A 19,837-nucleotide genomic window follows, 5' to 3' on the forward strand; every position below is an offset into this window, starting at 1 on the left:
CGGCAGGGGCGTGCGGGGGCGGCTGGGGCCAATGGGCAGAGACTTCCGGGGCAGGGGCGGTGCCAGGGCCTGCCGGCGCCCTAGAAGGCGGGTTCCGCGGGCTGCGCCCGGGGCCTCGCCTTGAAAGGAGGTGTCCGCGGGCAGCGCCTTGAGCTCTGCCGACCCAGGTTTTTGGGGTGAGCCTCCCTCCTGGAGCCTTAGGAGCATTTAACCGCCTCCTTTTTGATTGTGGTTGCCTAAAAAAAATTTCCGTTCCGTTCCCCTATAAATCGTATGTTACGAATTGCAGTATTGAAGATACAGGCAGGGGCTGCCCCCCAGTGAGCTGGGCATAGACACCAAATGCCTTGGTTCCCGTTGTTTTGCTTTAGAGGTGCGTGCCTACGTATTTAGGGACGAAATAACATGATGTCTGGAATTTGCTCCAGAGTAACGGGCCGTGAGTGACGACTGCCTGAAGCTGCGGGGTAGTGCTCGTTACTATTCTCGGCTCTTCGTGTTAGAAATTTTCCATAATAAAACTTTCCAAAGAGAAAAAAGCCACTTCCTTCTTGATGTTTGTTTGGTAATCTCTGGAAATTCCAGCAAGTATTTATTCGGTAATAGCTCTGATCTGCAGAGCGCCACTTCCTGTTGTGGGGAGTTGACCACGCACTTCCCTCTTGATTTCTCCCTTGACTGCCTTTCCTTGTACGTCCTGAACTCACTCACTTCCTTTTAGGCCCATTTTCTTTGCTATAATAAACTTGTGAATGATTTCTGGAACTTTCATATCAGTACAGGGAGTTTTTAAAAACTTATCCCTCATTAATTTAAAAACTCTAAAATATTCAGTTGCAACTCCTTATGAGTCATATTTTACAAATTAGGGAATTGGAGTCACAGAGGGCTGCCAGCCAGTAGCTAGGAATAGACACCAAATGCCTTGGTTCCCATTCCTTTGCTTCATCTTTTGAATTAGTGTGCTTCCTCTAAATTGGCTTCAGTAGTTCCTTTTAAAAGGGAAAAACATTCTGGGCCTCAGTGTTGATTTAAGCTATTTTATTATAACATTACCTAAATATAGACACACCTAACACATATTATAGATACACATATATAGATACACATAACACTATACACAAATATAGATACACCTAACACTATTCTTACAGTTCTTACATAACTAAAACCAAAACATATCACAAATACATAGAAACTTAGAAATGTTGATTGATATGGCATGGGTCTTTAAATCTGGAACGCATGCTTTTACTGGACTCTGTTAGGGCCTTCTCTAGCCTCCAGGCCTAGTCTTCATGATACCTTCCCTAAGTACACCTGGCTCCACTTTCATTACCACATTTACCACATTCTCCACCAAAGGTGCAGAATCCTGCCCTCCCCAACCCATTTGGTTCAACAACCTGTACTGTGCCTGGCATGTGGGAGGAATTCAATATTTCTTGACCATGAAAATCTTAACCACAGTGCAAATATATTTGACCTCTCTGAAAGGGCCGTATGTCCGCATGGATTTAGACTTACATGCATGTGTATCAGTGAGAGTGCTTTTCCATACAAGTAACAGGAAACCTAACTGAAGTAGATTAAACAGTACTGGGTTCATGATCTCCCATGAAAAGAATTCCAGAGGTAGAGAAGTTCCAATATTAGATAATTCAGTTACTCAAGGATGTCCTTAAAAACTTGAGTGCCTTCCATCTTTTACTCCTCCATCCTCAGCTAGGACTCCTATGATTGTTACAAGATGGCTGCAGCAGTTCCAAGGACTGTATGCAGATGACAACACTCCTAGGAGAAAAAGGTCTTACCTTTTAAGGAAGGGTCCCAGATGTTCCTCCAGCAGACATTATGAAACACCTGTAAAAATGACATGAAGTACCTATGAAATGCTTTTAAAAGTACCTAGCTTAGGGGCTTCCCTGGTGGCGCAGTGGTTGAGAGTCCACCTGCCGGTGCAGAGGACACGGGTTCGTGCCCTGGTCCGGGAGGATCCCACATGTCGCGGAGCGGCTGGGCCCGTGAGCCGTGGCCCCTGGGCCTGCGCGTCCAGAGCCTGTGCTCTGCAGCGGGAGGGGCCCCAGCAGTGAGAGACCCGCGTACCGCAAAAAAAAAAAAAAAAAAAGTACCTAGCTTAGAATAGGTGTTAGCATGGGGTCTTCCACGGTAGAGCAGTCTCTTTGGAGGTGACAATCTGTAGAGAACGTGTATATTTCATTGGTGTCTAACAGTAAGCAAGGATTTAGCAGGTGTCCCTAATTTCTGTTACTTAGGAGTAAAACCAAAGAGTGCAAAGAGTCATGCTTAAAATATTAAGGATCAGGGTTAAGGGACTGTCTAGCCTGTTAAAACTTTTTCAACAATGATACAGAAAGTAAAATGCTTTTAGTTCAACATTCAACTGCCAGTAAGTGTGACACCACTCTGTTCAGCAGTCCAAAAGATTTGTTAATGCCCAGGGTGACTCTGACTTATCGTTAACCCAAATAATTCTCAAGTGCAAATGTCAGGATTAATATCTCTTACACCCAGTAATGTGAGTTCATTTCTAGAGCCATCCCACTGCACAATCAACTATTCTTCCCAAAGTCCTTAGTTTAGAATTGTGGAGACTCTTTGAAAAATCCCTGCTCTTCCTCCCGCTTTTTTTCTTTCTTTTTTTTTTTTTTTTTGATGTGGACCATTTTTAAAGTCTTTATTGAATTTGTTACAATGTTGCTTCTGTTTTATGTTTTGGTTTTTGGGCCGGGAGGCATGTGGGATCTTAGCTCCCCAACCAGGGATCGAACCCATACCTCCTGCATTGGAAGGCAAAGTCTTAACCACTGGACCACCAAGGGTGTCCCCCTCCCACTTTCAAAGTCATTGGTTCTGAGCACAGACCCACACGGACATCAGTGATTTCAAATGTTAGTGACCTAACCCTGTAGGCTTGATTGAAGCTGGCTTGATTACATACATGTAATGGACATTATGGCTGCCTGGTTAGGCTATATTCCACTATTCTAAGTTAGTGCTATTGCCATAAGCCCAGGGAAGTTGGCCCTAACTATAGTGGCCAACCCTTTCATTAAAGAATGCATGTGTTTGGGACTTCCCTGGTTGTCCAATGGGTAAGACTCTGCGCTCCCAAAGCAGGGGGCCTGGGTTTGATCCCTGGTCGGGGAACTAGATCCCGCATGCCGCAACTAAGAAGTCCACGTGCTGCAACTAAAAGATTCTGCGTGCTGCAACTAAGACCCGGCACAGCCTAAATAAATAAATAAATAAATAAATAAAACATTAAAAAAAAAAGAATGCATGTATTTGGGGGGTGGGAGATGGGGCATTGGGCACCAGGGGAGCTAGAATAAAGTTGGGGGGAATGACCAAATGTGGGCACTTTGGCTCTGCAAACCCTATGACTTCTCCATTTGAAGCATCACAAATTGGGGCTACTGAGGACATGGATCATGGAAACCATGAGCTTTGTCATCAGAGGGACTTGGATTTGAATTCTGACCTCATCACTTACTAGATTCTGTGAAGGTTTTGTCCTCAATTTCTGAAAGTATAATTGGAACATTAAACCATTCAGTTTATGGAAAATGATTAAGGTGGTTCCTGGCAAAAAGTTCTTTCTAGTATCTAACAGGTGGTTCGCCTCATCCATGGAACTTTTTAGTCAGAAATTCTAAATTGCAAAGATCTCCTAGGTCACATCCTACTTACTAAGGCAGCCTCTGGCAGATCACTGTGTACGCTGCCAGCTAATAATGCCAACCGGCCTGCCTCGCCTGGTTTTCTAATGAATAATGTGAAATGCAGGCCCAGTCCCGCTTTAAGGGAAGAGGAGCAACTGACAGCCAGTTGTTATGAAGTCAAAACTCAAAGGAAGGAAAAAAAGGGATGAGGTTACTGCTGGGTGAGTAAGAGAGTTTTAGGAGGCAGGGTTGGGGGGGTTCTTCAAGCAGGAAATTTGAAGATGCAAAGAAGAGTCACTGGTCACAGTGGTACACTGAAGTGCTCAGCTGTTTCATGCTGTTTTACACCTGGGTGAGGGGGGATAAGGGCAGTGAATCATTTCTTCATGGTCCTTCCAACTTCTCCTCGAGTTAACTGTGGATGTGTAGGACCAAACAGGAATGAAAATCAGAACAGCCAGTAACTTAAAGACAAGGACTTCAAGAGCAGACTGTTTAAAAAAAATAATAAGCCGGGACTTCCCTGGTGGTCCAGGGGTAAAGAATCCGCCTTCCAACGCAGGGGATGCGGGTTCGAGCCCTGGTCTGGGAAGATCCCACGTGCCGCAGATTACAGAGCCCACGTGCCCTGGGGCCTGCGCACCACAACTAGAGAGAGAAAACGTGTATGCCACAACTAGAGAGAAGCCCGCGGGCAGCAATGAAAGTTCCCGGATGCCACGATTAAGATCCCACGTGCCGCACCTAAGACCCAGTGCAGCCAAGAATAAAATTAATTAATTAAAAATAAAAATAGAAATAGAAAAAATAGTAAGCAGAATGTCACCTAAGCCATTAACATATTCAGGTGACTTGTTACTTCCCTAATGTGAGACTGAACCTAGTGGCTTCCATTGCTTAAGTGAAATTTTTTCTCAGAATTTGATCAGTGCTTCCTGGTCAAGTAATCAAAGTAATTAAACAACAATGAATACAGGGCTTCCCTGGTGGCGCAGTGGTTGAGAGTCCGCCTGCCGATGCAGCGGACACGGGTTCGTGCCCCGGTCCAGGAAGATCCCACATGCCGCGGAGCGGCTGGGCCCGTGAGCCATGGCCGCTGAGCCTGCGCGTCCGGAACCTGTGCTTCGCAACGGGAGAGGCCACAACAGTGAGAGGCCCGCGTACTGCAAAAAAAAAAAAAGAAAAATAAAAACAATGAATACAATATTTGCCTAACAGATTGGCAAAACTTTAAGACTGCTAATTGCTGGTATGGGTAATGTGTGGAGCAACAACCTCTCATCCTGCGGTGGTAGCAATGTAAATAAGACCAGCCTCTCCAGAGAGTAATTTGGCAATATGTACTCAGTTTCTTTTTATTTTAAAAGATTTTTTTGACGTGGACATTTTTAAAGACTTCATTGAATTTGTTACAGTATTGCCTCTGTTCTACATCTTGGCCTTTTGGCCGCGAGGCACGCGGGACCCCAGCTCCCCGACCAGGGATCGAACCCGCACCAACCCCCAACCACACCCCTGATCCCCGCCGGCCGCATTGGAAGGCAAAGTCCCAACCACTGGACTGTCAGGGAAGTCCACTGTACTCAGTTTCTTAATATGCAAATCTTTTACCCAGCAATTTTACCTCTGTTAATTTATTCTAAGGAAATAACTGGAAAAGTCTATGAAGTTGTATGTACCTCACAGTATTATTCATAATACTGAAATCCTAGCAGCCATGTAAATGATCGTCATCAATAGAGAACTGATTAAACAAATTACAGTGCAGCCATACAATGGCTACAGATTTAAAAATAATAATAAAGATCGGTATTTATCATAAAGGAAAAATGCCCATGATAGATTAAGTTTAATTTTAAAAATTTCACAGAGTGTTATGTATAACATGATCACACTTTTTGTATGTGCATGGAAAAAAATGCAGAAAGGTACATATCAAAATGTTAAATCTCTCTGGGTGATGGGATTAAAGATAATTTTCATTTTTTTCTTTATACCTTTTGTACTGTCTGAATTTATTTCAATTAACGTGTTATTTTCATTACATGAAAAATAAAGCTGTGTTCATTTTGAGAAACAGTCTAATTAAGAAAAAAAGTTAAAAATGAATAATTTTCTTTTTTTTTAAAATAGTTTTCTTTTATACTCACTTCTTTTTAGTGGATGAAAACCTTCAGAACTTCTTCTTTACCTGTTACTGATTTTTGTTCAGGTCTTCATTTAGGGCTGAGAAGAGGGAGATGGACCATTTCTTAGGCTCTTTGGGGAGTTTTAATTCTAGGCAGAAGCAGCAGCTCTAGACTCCTTAAAATCGCTGTGCGTATCTGAATTCATGTCTTCCTTGACCAGTTACAAAAGTATTCATAGAAAATCTGTTTAAACAGCCAATGCTCCTTGCTTATATAAAATATTCCTTGACTAAGAAAAATGATCTTGCATCTCTTTACTTCATTTGCTTCATATTCTTGTGTGGTTGGTATAAATAGCCTAAGCTGCATAGTGAAAGAGTGGTCAGAGCAGAGTGAAATGGGTCAGGAAAGGCTTTCATTCATTCATGTGCTGTACAAATGTATTTTCAGCCCCTATTAATGGGCTAGGCTCCAGGGCCCTGAAGATGGAGATGCGGAAGATCGTAGTCCCTTCTTGGGAAGACCTTACACACTGCAGGGAAATGATTATAAAATAAAGTGTATGTGCAGGATGAATGGGAACTTAGAGGGAGGGTGCCAAGTCTTACCTGGGGGAGTTCATGTCCACCGACACTTGAAGGCTTTGTAGGGGTTTGCCTTAAATAGGGTTTCTTGGGGACAAGTTTTCACCTGAAAGAGGTGAAAGGTAATTGTTGTTAGAGAGCAGCTAAAAGGTCCAGGTGGCAAATAACTAACCTCCTAAACTGATTCTGCTAAAAAAAAGGTTAGAGGAGACGTATCCCCACCTCCTCTGGGGCCCACTTCCTACTGGGTAATACCAGGGCACAGTAACAAAGGCACTTGATCCCCGTGCTGGGCCTTCATGGTCCTTCATGGAAGGGGGGTGCTTTTGGCACGACTTGCACACTGTGTGCCACTTGTGTGTGTTAATGTCAAGACAAGGAGCTGTGGTTCCAGGGCGGTGGAAGGACAGGAATGGTAGTACAGATTCGGAGACAGCTGATTTGATGAGTCCTGGCATCAGCATTTCAGAGCGGGAAAGACTAGAAAAGATCTGGTCCAATCTCCTCACTTTAAAAAAAGAAAAATTACTGAGATGGCCAAGCTCTTAACAACTGCCCTATTCTTTAAGAATAAATTATTAAATGTAATGTTCTGTGAAATGGTGCTCTAGTACACTCTGTAAAACTTAACGAAAAGACTCATTTTGTTCATCTGGGGAGCAGAGTGGTAATGCTGTTTCCTAGCTGGAGCCCAATGCGATTCTTGTGTTTATATAGTCAAAGGTCAAAAGCTGACTAAGAACAGATGAGCCCTTTCCTTTTGCATCACTTTTCAACTTTTCAAAGAACTTAAAATGAATTATCATTTTCCATTATTTACTTAAGGGATTTGTTTTGCAGAATTTGTAGCTCTTGGGAATCCCCTGTCGTTCTTACGAAGCACACAGTCTGATTCTTCCTCACCTGTCAGCATCTAGGAATGCGAGTATCGCTACGCATGGTGTAAATCACCCAAAACAGAATAAGAGGGCTGAATTGTCCAGTAATGTGTGTGACTTTCCACAAATCTCTGATGTATTTGTAGGGGTTTGCCTTAAATAGGGTTTCTTGGGGACAAGTTTTCACCTGAAAGAGGTGAAAGATAAGTGTTGTTACAGAGCAGCTAAAAGATCCAGGTGGCAAATAACTAACCTCCTAAACTGATCCTGCTAATAAAAAAGGTTGGAGGAGACGCATCCCCACTTCAGGAAAGAGTCAGGAAACCACTCTTCTCTGAGATAGAGGAAATGATAGAAATGAAGACAGAGAGAAAGGGGGGTGGGGGTGGGGAGACAGAGAGAAATGGGAGAAGGTGTATCAGGCCAAGGATTAATTTCTCTGAATAAGAGAACCTTCTTTTCTAACCAGCATTTCATCTGAGGTAAACAAAGGCACATTCTTAAAACCCACTGCAACCCTAGACTTCCAAGGGCTTACAAAAATGTATAGCTTGCATTGTGTAGAAAAGGGTTTGCAATAATTTCCACATGGATTCATTCTTCCGCTAAACTCCAACTCAAAATCTCTGTGACATGCCACACCTCAGAGTACATGCCAGTGACCCTCTCTAGATAAACCTAGATTCTAAATTCTATTTGCCCAATGACTGTGCTATAAAGATCAAGCTGATGGTAACAGCAAGTGCAGATTTTACTGGATACCCTTTCTGTTTGTCCACGTTATAGGTTTTCTCAGATTAGCATTTTGAAAGGTATTGAGTAATGAATACACCAGAGCCAATGTGGGGATCGCCTGGCTGACATTCATTCAATCAAGTATTTGTTTAGGTTGCTACAATAATAAACTTCCTCTTTCCATGACTACTTTCTAAATTGGCATAATATTTTGTTAACTCTGTAACCCATGTGGAAAAAGTCCTAAGAGGGACAGGATTTGTTATTCAGTAAACCAGTGGTTCCCCAACATTTTTAGCACCAGGGACTGGTTTCATGGAAGGCAATCTTTCCTCGGACAGGAGGCGGGGTGGGGAGTGGGGGTGGGGAGGGTGCGGGGGAGGGTTCAGGCGGTAATGCAAGCGATGGGGAGGGATGGGGAGCTGCAGATGAGGCTTCGCGTGCTCACCCGCCGCTCACCTCCTGCTGTGCGGCCCGGTTCCTAACAGGCCCCAGACTGGTACTGGTCCACACTACACCATTCCTCAATCCATTCAGTGTTTGCCAACTTCCTCTCGTGAGTCAAGGAAGGGGCGATAGGTGTTGACGATGTCGAGATTAAGGACACAGTCCTGCCTTCAGGGAGCTCACATTCCAGCTACTAGTACATGACTGGGTTCTTAGGTGGATTTGTCCACTGAATAGAATGGAATGTACGTCACCAAACTCTCCTACTACATGGTCAGCCCCCTTTAAAATCTAATGTTCTTTTGCTGTGATGCAGTTTTGCAACTTGTCCTGTTGTTTTAGGAATAATAAACATGCAAAACAACAGACGTTATTGAGCACCTAGTATAACCAGGTGGTAAGGACACCATGACAGGCCCCCAATTATCCCCATTTCCTTGTATTCATGGCCTTAAATAATCTCCTCCTCTTAAGTGTGGTCTGTATCTAGTGACTTGCTCCTAACCTATAGAATATGGCAAAGGTGATGGATGTCACTTCTACGATTAGGTTAGGAAAGACTATGGCTTCTCTCTCTGTTGCCTTTTTGGTTTCCATGCTTTGGTGATGCAAACTGCCGTATTGGAGAGGCCCACCTGGCAAGGATCTGAGGGTGGCCTCCAGCCAACAGCCATCTCAGAACTGAGACCCTCAGTTTACCAGTCCATGAGGAACTTAATGCTGCCAACAACCATGTGAACTTGGAAGCAGATCCTTGCCCAGTCAAGCCTTCAGATGAGACTCAAGCCTTGGATGACATCTTGATTTCAGCTTGTGAAGGACCCTGAGAAAGAGGACCTGGGAAGGCTGTGTCCAGATTCCTGACTCATAGAAACTGTGACATAATACATACATCTTGTAAGCTGGTAAGTTTTAGCGTAATTTGTTATGCAGCAATAGATGTGTAATATGGAAACTATCCCTGTTCTTAAGAGTTGGTAGGATACATGGAGTCAGACAGAACAGTAACCATAGCACAATGTGAAAAGAAGTACCATCTTTAGTAACTTGGCAGAGGATGAAATCAGGGACTCAATTCTGTGATTCTGGTATTTCAATTCTAGTCTCAGGCTAACTTGATTTCTGTTCTTATAGATTTTTCAGCTGGAAAGGCTCATAAGCAACCCCATCCCTTTGGTTCTTACCCTGTATCCCACCTGAAAAGAAGAATAATGGTACATATTGGAATTGCCCAACTTGATGGCGTGTTCCTTGAAGGTAGGAAGAGTGTTTTACACTTAGCGCTCTTTTAAGCATCTAGTTCCTGCCGTTTTGTATGAGGGGAGGGCTCGCAAAATAGGAATGACATTCATAGTTAGTAAAAGAGCGAAAAACACATGAAAGACCTTTGAATTCCCTGAATGACCTGGTGCATGTACTGGAGATAGGGTGGAGGTGGGGAGCTGCCAGAGCAGTCCTGTACAGGACTATGATGACAGTTCATAAGCCAAACATAAGAAACCTTGGAAGACTTCCGCAGGTAATACTTAGTGTGACACTGCATACTTCCTCCAGAAGCTTTCCAGAATCACTAAAACGGCAGCTCTGAGAGTTATTTTAACTGACTGTAGTGGATGCCGCCTGTGTTCTGCTTATACCCCCTGGGTACGCACCATCACAGTATATTATTTATCTTTTTAAATTTTATTTATTTATTTTTGGCTGTGTTGGGTCTTCATTGCTGCACGCGGGCTTTCTCTAGTTGCGGCGAGCGGGGGCTACTCTTCGTTGCAGTGCATGGGCTTCTCACTGCGTTGGCTTCTCTTGTTGAGGAGCACGGGCTCTAGGCGCACGGGTTTCAGTAGTCGTGGCTCGTGGGCTCTAGAGCGCAGGCTCAGTAGCTGTGGCATGCAGGCTTAGTTGCTCCACGGCATGTGGGATCTTCCCGGACCAGGGCTCGAACTCGTGTCCCCTGCATTGGCAGGCGGATTCTTAACCACTGCGCCACCAGGAAAGACCCCTCACAGTATGTTTTAGAACAACCTTAGTGCAAGCACCCACGGCTCTCCCTGTGAGGGCTGCAGCCAGAAGTGCAGTGCAGCCCTCAGCCCATGACCGTGTGACCGGGAGGAATCCCCAAGTGTCCTCACCCTCCTTCGGTGGGAGGACTCTGAGCTGTGTTCTACACTCTCATCCACAGCTCCCCAGCGGCACTGAACCCTGGGGCCACCCAGGGGTAACCACTCAATAACACTTCCTTGGGTCACCCCTCAAATCAACTACTTGGTCTCAAATTTTCATCTCAAAGTTGGCTTCTGGGGAAACCCAACTGAAGACCCTAGTAAACAAATAAAGACTGGAGACAAAAGTCAGAGTCTAGTTGCATTAGTCCCGCTGAAGCTGTCTTGCTCAAGAACTAGACATAACTTGAAGAAGGATCCAGTGAAGAATGCTGGGTGGGGGTGTGCACGACTTCTAAGCTGACTTGCTCCATGGGGTGGGTGGGATGAACAGGAGGGCTCAGATCCAGCTGCTGGTGCTGAGAGAAAATTGGGCTCCAGGGCTGTAGCCAAAGGGTGTGGAAACAGGACACTGCATTTTATGTCAGCAGCTGGCTGCAGAGACTGCCTGCAGGAGTCCGGTCCCCTATCAGACAGGAGAGCACAGTGATGGTGAGTTCAAGTGGTGTTTGGACGTCTAGGCAGCCAGCAGTGATGGGGAACATTGTCGGGAGAGCTGGACTCCGGCATTGAGTCAGGGTCCAGGGCAGGGGGCTTCCCTTCTCCGAGGAGGAGCTGCGGAACAAAGCAGCCCCAGTCCTAGAGAGAGTGTGGTGCTGACCATGAAATAACACATGAACTCAGGCTACAGAACAAAATAGAAGTGAGTCTAAGACCAGGGCCTTGGGGACAGTGACAAAGGGCTCTGGAACCAGAGACTCTCTGGTTTGGAGCCAGGTCCCAGCTTTCCAGAAGGGTGACTTGTTCAGCTTTTCTGAGCTCAGTTTCCTCATCAGTAGAATGACGATAACGGTTCCTCCCTCACGAAGTTGTGGAAGGGTTTTAGCAATAAAATGTGAAGTGGGAGCACGAGGTAAGTGTGTTCTTTCTCCGCCTGAGTAAGCTGGGGCAGCCTGGAGAGGCCACGCAGCCCCCCTGGAAACAGAACTTGCTTTGAACACAGAAAGAAGGTAAGGGTGTTCTCAGAAACATGGATGGTCAAGGAACCCCATCCCATCCTTTCTTAGCCACGCTGCTTCCTTGTACCAGCCAACTGCTTCTGCTGAAATGATGCATCCCAGGCAGAGGAGGGAGGAAGCAGCAGGGCTGAAGTCATGACTGGGATGTTCAGCAGGCCGGCACACCTGAGAACAGGTGTGCGCGTGTGTGCATGCACCAGACAGGTGGGGCAGAGAGAGGCGGTGGGGAAGGGGAGCCGCAGAGGTTGGCAGGGTGTCAGCTCGTGTATCCCCACTAGAGGTTCAGCACTGAAGGCAGGGTGATGAGGATCGAGGTCTAGATGCTTCCTGCCTAAAGTCGGATTTGTCCTGGAGACTGGCTGAGGTCAAGGCTGGCGACAAGGACCAGATTGCTCCAGCAATGGGGAGAAGAGGGCTGGAGAAACAGTGGACTTGGAAGGGCTCTACCAGATTTCAGCACTGAGACAGTAAATCTGCCAAGACCCGTGATCAGGGGCCATAATGACCTTCAAGGCACAGTGTTGAACTCAGGTACACAGTGAGGTTCAGGTACTAAATGATCAAGGTGGACCATGGCCAGTGTGCAGAGTGGATGTCAGTGCCTGCTAATTATCAGCCCTGTGTCCCGGGATCTGTCAAAGGACTTCGTAAGTACATAACTGTGGGTGCTTCAGGTAATGATTAATACATAGGACTTGTGGAATGTTCCATTTCCAAGACACACTTATCAAGCTAAATTTGTATTAAGCCTGTTAGACAGGAGGGGAGGTTACAAAAACCAGAGGAATCTTCTGAGAAAGGTAGCTATTTAATCACAACACTTATGATGCTTGACTTGAACATACTTAAACTGACCTAGACATCTAGAGAGGAAAAATACAAGCTGTATTTTTCTTACATACACCTTTGCCTTATCTTTGAGTTGAGAGATGATTTTTTAAAAATGATTTAGAGTTCTCAATAAATTTTTAGAATATTGACAAATAAAACAGTTGCTAACACCTATGAATCAACACAGAACCTAGTTTCCTTCAGCAAAGCTGGGAGATTTCAGTCACCCAACCAAGCCCCACCTGTGCCCCAAGCAAGGTCCCAGGAGGGGTGGGTATGCTCTTGTTTTGGCCTCTTGACCTCCTGAGCTCTCCCAGCTCTCCAACAGCAAAAGCCCCAAATAGGGTCACTTCCACTGCTGCAGCTGACTCCAGGCATTATCACCCAAACCAAGACTGAAAGGTCCCCAGTAACACGGCGGGAGTACAAATATTTATTTTTAAATAAATTACTTTTTTCTGGCTTAATCAAAAAGCTTTTATAAGGTTTGATTTTAAACCACATGCAAATACAGTAATCTCTGACGGATTTGGCAAAGATTTATTTATTTTCTTCAATTTCTAGTTTTTTAAATGTAGACACAGATTTGCTTAGATTAACATTGATTCTCAGAGCCCCCAAAAGCTCAGCACAAAGGACGAGGTTAACTGATGAGGGGCCTGAAACAGATTGAGCAGGTGTCTCTGACAGAATGCTGACACGTCCCTGTCGCCCATCCGTTGGAAGTTGAAGCCATTACACTGTGAAAGCAAACACATTTTGGCATCTAAACTCTACTGTGGAGTTTGATTTGTACCTTGGTTTTCTAGTTCCTGCTTCGCAAAGAATAAATAGCAGAGTTCGGTGTAGCCTTTAGTAGACAATCTCCACCGTGTGCAACAGCCAGAGTCCAAGTCTCCATCAAAAGACACTGGTGGCCAGATGCTTTCCAATACGATCCCCAAGCCACTGGCCAGTGATGTGAGAGCAGCAGAGATGGAAGGAAAACACTTAGAAATTCTGCTGAGAAAATGCCCCCTTTCTTCCTAAGACACACGCTCCTCCTGCCGAGAGAGGCTGTGTGCTTTGTTTGGTGTTTAAAGATGTTTAAAGGCAGTTTTTTGGAGGCGGGGGTGGGGGGGATGTTTTCAGACCGACTTGTCCAATCCACTGTCCAATCTGAGTTTTTCTTCAAAAGGCTTTCAATTTCTTCTCTTGATATAATCTTCGGGCTGAGGGCTGTTTTTCCTCCAACACTGTGGGTGTCTAGTTCAGAAACTACTAGTATCTTGTGGGTCATCACAGTGGACACTGGGGGTGACATCATCTAGGTTCATGCTGGGCGTCCAGTAGAATTTGATCCACATCATAAGTGCAAACAGAAATTGAGGCTGCCTGGGCATATACCCAGAAAATGTGAAAACTCTAATTCAAAAAGATAAATGCACCCCAGTGTTCACAGCAGCACTGTTTACAATAGCCAAGACATGGAAGCAACCTAAGTGTCCATCAACAGATGAATGGATAAAGAAGATGTGGTACATATGTACAATGGAATATTACTCAGCCAGAAGAAAGAATGAAATAATGCCATTTGCAGCAACATGGATGGACCTAGAGATTATCATACTAAGTGAAGTAAGTCAGACAGAGAAAGGCAAATATCACATGATATCACTTATATGTGGAATCTAAAAAAATGATACAAATGAACTTATTTACAAAACAGAAAGAGACTCACAGACATAGAAAACAAACTTATGGTTACCAAAGTGGGAAGAGGGGAGAGGGATAAATTAGGAGTTTGGGATTAACAGATACAAACTATTGTACTATACATAAAATAGATAAACAATAAGGACCTACTGTATAGCACAGTGAACTATAATAACCTATAATAGAAAAGAATATGAAGAAGAATATATATACTTGTATAACTGAATCACTTTGCTGTGCACCTGAAACACTGTAAATCATCTATATTTCAATACCAAAAAAACTTTAAAAACTAAAATTAAAAAAAAACAAGAAATTGAGGCTGGAGCTGTGCTCCGTTCCCATTACTGAGGTGCAGCTTCACCCAAGGGCCCTGCAGGTTCTCTTCCTGGAACCCCGGGATACCTGAGACTCTGGTGAGCTGGTCAGGCTCTGTGACAAGCAGGAATGAGACTTTGAGTTCATTACTTTTATCTTTTGCAATATACTTTATAAGTATTTTTAATAAAGGTAATATAGGGCTTCCCTGGTGGCACAGTGAGTTGAGAGTCCGCCTGCCGATGCAGGGGACATGGGTTTGTGCCCCGGTCCGGGAAGATCCCACATGCCGCGGAGCTGCTGGGCCCGTGAGCCATGGCCGCTGAGCCCGCGCATCCGGAGTCTGTGCTCCGCAACGGGAGAGGCCACAACAGTGAGAGGTCCACGTACAGAAAAAATAAATAAAAATAAATAAATAAATAAATAAATAAATAAATAAAAATAAAGGTAATATAATATTGAAATAAAATTCAAGTCCAATTTGCTTCCCTCCTCCTTTGCCTTCTTTCACTTTTTTCCCCAGAGACAACCCCATGGAGTGTCCTCCAGTACACCGCTCTAAGCGTATATGTATCCATTGGCAATATATAGCGGTTTTTAAATTTTAAATAATTTGTATCATATTGTTTAAATTTTCTACAATCTGTTTCTTTTTCCTTCTCAGTGGTATGTTTTAGTGACCTATGTTTATAAGGTTAACACATAGAGACCTAGTTCATTTTTTAAATTGCTATTTTAATGTTCTTGGGCATATAAACTTTATTTTTTATTTCTCTCTGATGGGTTTTAGATTGTTCTTTTGGTAGCTGTCTCTTAGCACTTACCTGCAAGTTTCTCTAGAGGAGGACTTTCTAGGTCACAAGGGATGTAAATTTTCAGCTTTACTGGATATTGGTAATTTGACATCAAAACAATTGTATTCATTTTCACTCCCATTAGTAGAATATGCAAGTTCCTCTTCTCCACTTCCTTTCCAACGTCTCATATTGTCCGGTTTGACGTTTTGTAGACAATCAGAAGGATATAATGTGGCATCTAATTTAATTTGTGTTTCTCTTAGTGAGGAGGAGGACATTTTGTGAATTTTGGTGATTTTGTTTGCCTTTTCTCCTTCCTCTTCATATTTTTTGTCCATTCTTAAAAACTGGGGGTTTTGTTTTGCTGCTTTTTATTTCCTTGTGTTTCTTAGATACTTTGCAATACATGTTACAAATATCTTCTCCTAGTTTGTGGCTTGTTTTTTCAATCAAATCTTTAAGCTAAACTTTAATTTTGGCATCACTGAAAAATTACATGCAAATTTCTAAGTCTTTTCCTTTACGATTCATACTTTCTGGCTTAAGAAATTCTGCTTAACTCAACGTCATGAAGATAATCTGTACATTTCCTTCTAATCATATAAAAGTTGTGCTTCACATATTTTGGTCTTTATTCTTTCTGGAACTTATCTGTGAAAAGAGTGTTCAATAAGGTTCTAATTTTATTTATTTACAGATAACTTTCTGATTGTGCAAACAATTCAGGCTCACTGTTAAAATTCAACTAATCATTTAACATACGAAGAAAGACATTAAAAGTCACCTGAAATCCTACTGCCCCAAGAGAGTCACCACTGATATTTTCAATATCATTTGTCAATAGTCCCCTCTTCCCCCCTTGATTATGATCCTGCAGCTGTCACACAGGGAGGGGACTTTTCTAGCATTCAAGTAAACTTAAAGAATTAATACTAGAGCATCACTACTCATCAGGGAAATGCAAATCAAAACCACAATGAGATATCACCTCACACCTGTCAGAATGACCATCAACAGGAAGACCACAAATAACAAATGTTGGCGAGAATGTGGAGAAAAGAGAACGCTCTCTGGTGTAGCTACTGTGGAAAACAGTATGGAGGTTTCTCAAAAAACTAAAAATAAAACTACCATACGACCCAGCAATTCCACTCCTGGGTATAAAGCTGAAAAAAACCAAAACACTAATTCAAAAAGATACATGTACCCAGTGTTCATAGCAGCATTATTTACAATTGCCAAGATATGGAAACAACCTAAGTGTACATCAACAGATGAATGGATAAAGAGGTTATGGCATATATATAAATGGAATACATATAAATGGAATACTACTCAGCCATAAAAAAACAATGAAATTTTGCCATTTGCAGCAACCTGGATGGACCTGGAGGGCATTATGCTAAGTGAAATAGGTCAGACAGAAAAAGACAAATACTGTAGAATATCACTTATATGTGTAATCTAAAAAATACAATAAACTAGTGAATATCACAAAAAAGAAGCAGGCCCACAGATACAGAGAACAAACTAGTGGTGACCAGCGGGGAGGGGGAGGGGCAATACCAGGGTGGGGGAGTGGGAGGTACAGACTGTTCGGTGTAAGATAGGCTCAAGAGAAATGCAAACCAAAACTACAATGAGGTATCACCTCACACTAGTTAGAATGGGTATCATCAGAAAATCTACAAACAACAAATGCTGGAGAGGGTGTGGAGAAAAGGGAACCCTCTTGCACTGTTGGTGGGAACGTAAATTGATACAGCCACTATGGAGAACAGTATGGAGGTTCCTTAAAAAACTAAAACTAGAATTACCATATGATCCAGCAATCCCACTACTGGGCATATATCCAGAGAAAACCATAGTTCAAAGAGACGCATGCACCCCAATGTTCATTGCAGCACTATTCACAATAGCCATGTCATGAAAGCAACCTAAATGCCCATCAACAGACTGATGGATAAAGAAGTTGTGGTACATATATACAATGGAATATTACTCAGCCATAAAAAGGAATGAAATTGGGTCATTTGTTGAGACTTGGATGGATCTAGAGACTGTCATACAGAGTGAAGTAAGTCAGAAAGAGAAAAACAAGTATGGTATGTTAACGCATGTATGTGGAACCTAGAAAAATGGTTCAGACGAACTGGTTGGCAGGGCAGAAGTTGAGACACAGATGCAGAGAACCAACGTAGGGACACCAAGGGGGGAAAGCCGCGGGAGTGTGGGGATGGTGGTGTGATGAACTGGGAGATTGGGATTGACATGTATACACTGATATGTATAAAATTGATGAGTAATAAGAACCTGCTGTATAAAAAAATAAAATAAAATTCAAAAAAAAAAAAGAGTCATGTACTGCAATGTTCATTGCAGCACTATTTACAATAGCCAGGACATGAAAGCAACCTAAGTGTCCATCAACAGATGAATGGATAAAGAAGATGTGGCACATATATACAATGGAATATTACTCAGCCATAAAAGGAAACGAAATTGAGTTATTTGTAGTGAGGTGGATGGACCTAGAGTCTGTCATACAGAGTGAAGTAAGTCAGAAAGAGAAAAACAAATACCGTATGCTAACACATATATATGGAATCTAAAAAAAAAAGCGTTCTGAAGAACCTAGGGGCAGGACAGGAATGAAGACGCAGACATAGAGAATGGACTTGAGGACACGGGGAGAGGGAAGGGTAAACTGGGACAAAGTCAGAGAGTGGCATGGACATATATACACTACCAAACGTAAGGTAGATAGCTAGTGGGAAGCAGCCACATAGCACAGGGAGATCAGCTCGGTGCTTTGTGACCACCTAGAGGGGTGGGATAGGGAGGGAGACACAAGAGGGAGGAGATATGGGGACATATGTATATGTATAGCTGATTCACTTTGTTATACAGCAGAAACTAACACAATATTGTAAAGCAATTATACTCCAATAAAGATGTTTAAAAAAAAAGATAGGCTCAGGGATGTATTGTACAACACAGGGAATATAGCCAATATTTTGTATTTACTGTAAATGGAATGTAACCTTTAAAATTATATTTAAAAAATTTTTTTAAAAACAGAATACTAGCTTTCTTTCTGCGTCAGTCAGACAAGGGTCCATATGGCATTGTTCTGGATTCCCATCATAACTTAAAAGGAAACTTTCACAATGTCTGGAGCCCTTTATGTCCTGCAAAAGAAGGAGGAGGATGTCCTCAAATTTCTTGCAGCAGGAACCCACTTAGGTGGCACCAACCTAGACTTCCAAATGGAACAGTACATCTACAAAAGGAAAGGTGATGGCATCTACCTAGTAAATCTGAAGAGAACCTGGGAGAAGCTTCTGTTGGCAGCTCATGCCATTGTTGCCATTGAAAACCCAGCTGATGTCAGTGTCATATCCTCCAGGAATACTGGCCAGCGCGCTGCTGCCACTGGAGCCACTCCTATTGCTGGCCACTTCACTCCTGGAACCTTCACTAACCAAAGCCAGGCAGCCGTCCAGAGCCAAGACTTCCGGTGGTTACTGATCCCAGGGCTGCCCACCAGCCTCTCACAGAGGCCTCTTATGTTAACCTGCCTACCATTGCTCTGTGTAACACAGACTCTCCTCTGCATTATGTGGACATTGCCATCCCATGCAACAACAAGGGAGCTCACTCAGTGGGTCTGATGTGGTGGATGCTTGCCCGGGAAGTTCTGCGCATGCGTGGCACCATCTCCCGTGAACACCCATGGGCGGTCATGCCTGATGTCTACTTCTACAGAGATCCTGAAGAGACTGAAAAGGAACAGCAGGCGGCAGCTGAGAAGGCTGTGACCAAGGAGGAATTTCAGGGTGAATGGACCGCCCCACCTCCTGAGTTCACTGCTCCTCAGCCTGAGGTGGCGGACTGGTCCGAAGGTGTGCAGGTGCCCTCTGTGCCCCACTGAAGGCTGGTCTGCACCTCCCACTGCTCAGGCCACTGAGTGGGTAGGAACAACCACTGGGTGGTCTTAAGCTGTTCTTCCACAAGCTCTTTTTTTTTTTTTTGCGGTACGCAGGCCTCTCACTGTTGTGGTCTCTCCCGTTGCGGAGCACAGGCTCCGACGCGCAGCCTCAGCGGCCATGGCGCACGGGCCCAGCCGCTCCGCGGCATGTGGGATCCTCCCGGACCGGGCACGAACCCGTGTCCCCTGCATCGGCAGGCGGACTCTCAACCACTGCACCACCAGGGAAGCCCTGGACCACAAACTCTTAAAATGGAAATAAGCTGACGGAAAGTAAACGGTTTCTAAAAACAAAAAACAAACAAAAATACTAGATCTGGATATAATTTATAGAATTTGAAGTATCAGCTTACAGGATTTTCAAGTTAGAGTACATCATGTGATTGCCTCATTTCATTAAGCAATGTAAATAAGTAAAAAGAATAAAAAGGAGCATCGTGTGAGAAGTTAGGGTTTCCCAGGAAAAGCCACTTCCCTATGGTTTGGGAAAGTATAGCACTAAGAACTGCCGGTTTTTGAAACCAGAGCACAAGTTCTCCTAGTCTCACATCCAGCATGCTAGGTTCAT

At 43.7% G+C, this 19,837-nt stretch overlaps 2 pseudogenes; one reads left to right on the forward strand and one right to left on the reverse strand.

Annotated features, from left to right (window-relative positions):
• Nucleotides 1-13,270: 13,270 nt before the first annotated feature.
• Nucleotides 13,271-15,387, reverse strand: LOC113610436 (BCL2/adenovirus E1B 19 kDa protein-interacting protein 3 pseudogene; annotated as a pseudogene).
• Nucleotides 15,388-18,448: 3,061 nt separating this feature from the next.
• On the forward strand, nt 18,449-19,279 carry LOC113610419 (40S ribosomal protein SA pseudogene; annotated as a pseudogene).
• Nucleotides 19,280-19,837: the final 558 nt, after the last annotated feature.

This window comes from Aethalodelphis obliquidens, unplaced genomic scaffold, assembly GCF_003676395.1.
Source record: "Aethalodelphis obliquidens isolate GAN/ISIS:26980383/991018 unplaced genomic scaffold, ASM367639v1 scaffold63, whole genome shotgun sequence".
NCBI lineage: Eukaryota > Metazoa > Chordata > Mammalia > Artiodactyla > Delphinidae > Aethalodelphis > Aethalodelphis obliquidens.